Here is a 5,059-nt window from a genome sequence, read left to right as displayed (position 1 = left end):
AAGAATCTATGGGGGATAAATCTGAGCCAAGACCACTCTATTACTTGGGATGGTCTTTCCCCTGTGAAATTCGATGCACTGTTATTGGATGAAAACTGTATTCCTATTAGAGAAATCTAACCTTAGGATGAATCTCTTGGGGGCCCTTCATTCTTAATTTAAATAGAGCCCTGGAGGGTCCACCCTCACCTTTCAGCCAGTCCTTCCCAGACATATCTCAATTACAATGGTGGACTTTGCCTGAGCTTAAGCTGGGCCTTTTGCTTTTGAAAATGCATCATGAAACTTTTGATTGGGAAAAAATATGGTTTTGGTAGAGTAAATATTTTAAAAAAGACAGATAGCAAGGTGTACTTCTTTGACATTCATCACTGGAATGGTCATCAAATATGACCATTGTTCTAAGAAATTCTTCAAAAATTACCTTATCCCATATCCATTTAAAGTTTGTTGATGAAATGATGTAATGACATACTATTACTTGTGTAAAATTGCAGGGAAAAGACATTGTAGAAGCAGACAGAAGAAAGTCATGAGCTGTGATTTTCAACAAAATGATATTCAAATGGGCTAAGAATGTCCAGAGAATAAGGAATTTCATATTTTATCTTCATTTCAATAACACTAGGGTGATGATAGGAAGATGGTGAGAGGTGACTGCCCATTTCAGTGCCCTTCTTTGACTCTATGGCCCTTCCCAGGTCCTGGGGACCCTCAGGCCCCCCTCTGACACTCCTTGCAGAAGGGTCCTACCCAACACCAGCTGTTGATAATTGATCTAATCACTGAAGTCTACACCAGTTGGTATTTTTGCAAAGAGTACTACTCATAGATCTTATAATTTTTAACTGAAAGGTGGTCATAGAATTTCAAATACCAGAATCGACTTGGGTTTAGAATGGGGAGTGGGATGAGCATTGGTGAGTGACGGAAGAATGATATTTTTTTTTATCAGAAGACATAATGAATAGTCCTCCTCCAAAATCCTGGTTTTATATAAGGGTGGCATATGTTTATCTAGAATAGCTCCTGAAGAATCTGATCATAAAAAGCTTTGGACAAAAACAGTCTTCTGTAGGTTGTGGCAACTGTGGGGATGCTAATTTTATAACAAGCCATAGATTGATTGACAAGAGGCAGCACAATAGCGGGGTAGAAGACAATCGGCTCAAAGACAGAAGCTACAACTAAGATGTGAGATAACTAGTTGGCCGAGAGAACTGAGGGCCCTTGAGGCACATATGGGAAAGACATAGGGAAAAATTCTAATCTGAGGTCTAGCAGATTAGTCAAGAAGTGGAGTGGGGTTTAGAAGTGCAGAAGTCACTGGAAGTTGATGAGGGCTGCACTCTCCAGGAGACAGCCTTATGGAAGGGAGGTTTAGGTTTGGGCAGTGGGGAGAGAGGTGCCTTCTGAGCAGAGGCAGCAGCTTCTGTACTTCAGTCACAATGAGCCGTGTTGCTCTTAACTTCTGAGAGCTTCAAGAGAAATCTTTTTTTTTCTCTGTTTATATATTTTACTAAGTTTTATTAACACATTCTTATATTACAAAGGCAATTTAGTGGAAGAACCTTCCCTTTGATATTTGAATCATTTGAAATAACACTAACAGATCTATGCATTTAAAAAAAAATTCTCAATTGGATAACAAAACAAAGCGAAACAGACAAACAAAAAAAATCTTTCCTTTCTTACAGGTGGATAGCGAAGTGGACCTAATTTGGTTTTCTTTTTAAAAACTCCAAAGACAAAAGCAGCTTAAAATCTAATCAGAATGAATAAAAACTTTGTTTTCTAAGCTACTGGTCTCCAGCACCATTTTCTATTTTCTGTTGTTTTGATGCAGATTCTTCCTTGTCTGCTTCTTCTCTTGCTCTTTTCACTGTTCCAGCTGCACCATTTTCATTATGTTCATCATCACTATCAAACTTAGTTTTCTTGCCCTGAAACTGTATTTTTCCTTTAACAGATCCAGCCTTTAAAAGATTTAAAATCTTCGACCTTTTGACTTCCATTTGTTTAGGGATTCTTGTTGATCTTCTATAATTTTTTTTAATGCATCTTTCTCCACTTCTCTAGTACTTCCCATGTTACACCTTTGTTCCTTAATTGTAGGTTACCATTATTTGCATCTTTGGCTTTATCCAGCGCTTCTTTAGCTCTTTCTTAAAATAGAATTATTCCCTCTTTTTCTCCTATGACAAAGTCTATCCATTTTATTTCACCATGACTTGAGAAAAGGATGTGCAAATCTTCTCCAAAGGTCTGATCATCTAAGTCACCCGAAAATTTTACCAAGCAATCTTTTCTTCTAGAGATTTCATTTCAGCGTCTTCTGCCAACTCCTGTTTTTCTTCTTGCTCTTGTTTAGCTCTTAATTTAGCTTCCACTTTATTTTGCTTTCTTTCTTCATTCTTTTTTGCAAAGTAATCTTCCTTGAAAAGTATTAGCAGGTCTGTGTCTTTGTATTTCTGGCTAGGGGTCTCCACAAACTTCTTAGCAGATTCAATGCTATAAAATACAGCAAATACTGATGCCTTAAATGCTTTGTGCAATGTTCTTCTCATCTGAATATTTAGTACTTGCCCTTTTACCTCCCAACCATTCTTTTATGTCATCAAGGTATTGCATCAGTTGGGAAGCCTTTAAAATAAACTGATCTGTTTTTTACATCATTTTATACTCGTCAGTCACTTCAGGAAGAGATTTACTTGGAGATCTGCTGATTTTAGTTTTATCTTCACTTATTTCCATGAGTTCTGCCTTAGATTTGCTCAGTGCTTCTACTATTACATTGAAGTCTGTTAGACCGTTTAACCTATTGAATTTTATCATAATCTCCAGAAGTACCCAGCCTTCGTCCAATTTGATGTGTTCCTTTTAAAATTTGTCCCGTGGCAAATTAAAGTCACCAAAATAATACTCAATTTGATGACAGATTTTGGCCTCCAGAGCAGCCATTTTTTCATTATCACCATTTTCAGCCATTGTGGCAACCTTTAGGGTCTTAGTGTCACAGAGATGTGTCACAGGACCACCAGCAGCAGCAGCCTGGACTTCTCCAAAAGAATTGTTCACTGATCTAGTGGTAAAGAAGGAAGGAACAGAAAGAGAAGAGTCCAATTAGGGATTTTCTAATTTCAAGACCTATAAAATCAAGACTCAAAATAAAAAATCAAGCAATTACATCCTTGAGAATAAGGTCTTTTCAATTTGATGTCCTCAGATGAAGCATGAAGCTTTGCATCTGATGGCCACCACATGGTAGTGTTTGTTGATTGAATGAAAAAAACCTCAAACTGATAGACTAGAATGAGATAGAGTTGGGGGAGGAGTCTAAGGTTGAGGTCTCAGAGAGAAGAAGCTCTTAGTCCTTGCATGATGTTCTGCTGTGGAAAACTTTCTGGTGTAAGAATCTTTTCTGTCCTAGGTTGGGGTCAACCATCCTATGACAAACAGGTGTGAGACAAGTCATTTCACTTTCATGGCCAGGCATTTTCTTTTGGTACTGACATCCCTGACTGACAATCATAGTAACGAAAGATAGATGATTTGGTCATCTTTTCTCAGGTTTTTTTCATAAACAGTCTTGGTTGCAATGTAGGGAACCCATTCTAAGCATCATGCTGAATACATTTAAATTTTTCTTTGATCTTATATATGGAGAAAAAATGTATGCGGTTCATTTGCCAGGTTGTGTTGACCATTCCCTCCTCTGTGAATTGACTGTGGAAGCTTCCCTCAGAGTATTCAATATGAAGCATAAGCTTCACTGCCTTTGTAACCAGCTGCCTTCTCTCTTCCAAGACAGAGATGATCTTTTTGCCTCTCGTGCCTTTTGTGGAACTTGGTACATAGTCAATAATTCATAAGTGTTTTGCTGAATGAATACATTAAATCAGAGTGCCTAAAGTGCATCTTTCACATGTGGTGTGAAGTAGATATTTAAAATAATTATCCAGCTATTTCGAACCAAGAAATTCACCTTGAATTAACCTGTCTCTGTATCTTAAGGCATGGTCTTTTGATCTGTTGCATACAGATAATCACCCTCTGCATCCGATTTGCCCAAGTAAACAAAGCCTCTATCTTTACATGTTCCTATTCCAGTGCAGCCTGTGAGTGATGCCGTGTGGTTGGTCTCCCCCTGTCATCTTAGCTGGATTGCTCTGTATGTGTGTGTGTGTCCTGAAGTTTCCATGCTTATGGTATTACATGTGTGTTGTGGCAATTCTCTGCTGAGCTTATCCCCAAACCTCTTTCTCCAAGGAGTTACAGATGTTTTCAGAAGAAGTGAGAATATGTACAGAAGTTTTTATTTTTGTTGTTGTCTTTAAATCACAGTTTGGTACAAAGACGCAAAAGTGAAGCCCCCACTTTTTTTTTTTTTTTTTTAGCATTGTCTTGCAATAATTAAAATATTTTTAAAATGACAGCAGGTTGGATCAGAGGGTGAATTTAACAATATTAAAATATTTAACAAATAACGGCTCTTTTCTATGAGGAACGAAAAGATGAATCAGGAGTTGTATCTGCTCCTAAGAAGCTAATATCAATTAACGGAGGAAGAGATCTCTTTCTCCTCTATCTATGGAGATAGAGCTAGAAGAGTGTACATGTATTGACTAGTCAGTGTGCACCAGGGCTTGGTTATCCCATTTAATCTTCACCATTCCTCTGTGGGGAAGGTATTATGACTGTTCTTTTGCAGCTGAGGAACTGAGGCACAGAAAAGTGATAAAGTTGGTAGAAGCCTACCCTGCTAGGAAGCAGGTAAATCAGAATTCAAAGCTAGGTTTCTTGACCATGAAGCCAACGGCTTTGGTCATGTGATATGTTGGCACCTGTGTCTTCTCCATTCACCCTTTGGGCTTGTTCACCTTAGTAGTTAGGCCAGGACGCAGTGTGGCTGAGCAGTTGACTGAAGAAGACCCTGTTGGAGAGGTGGCAGGCTTAAGGGAATTTGGATGTCCTTGGAGTCTCTGCTTTCCTGGGACTGATGAAGCTGACTCTCTGGGTCTGTTGCATGGATGGAGCTAAGGGGAAGGACAGAGAAGTA

At 38.5% G+C, this 5,059-nt stretch overlaps 1 pseudogene; it reads right to left on the bottom strand.

Annotated features, from left to right (window-relative positions):
- Positions 1 to 1,762: 1,762 nt before the first annotated feature.
- On the bottom strand, positions 1,763 to 3,015 carry LOC143676080 (lupus La protein pseudogene; annotated as a pseudogene).
- Between the last annotated feature and the right edge of the window lie 2,044 nt (positions 3,016 to 5,059).

This window comes from Tamandua tetradactyla, chromosome 3, assembly GCF_023851605.1.
Source record: "Tamandua tetradactyla isolate mTamTet1 chromosome 3, mTamTet1.pri, whole genome shotgun sequence".
NCBI lineage: Eukaryota > Metazoa > Chordata > Mammalia > Pilosa > Myrmecophagidae > Tamandua > Tamandua tetradactyla.
The sequence above is the reverse complement of the archived record's forward strand: the minus strand, read 5'-3'. Positions and strand labels throughout refer to the sequence as shown.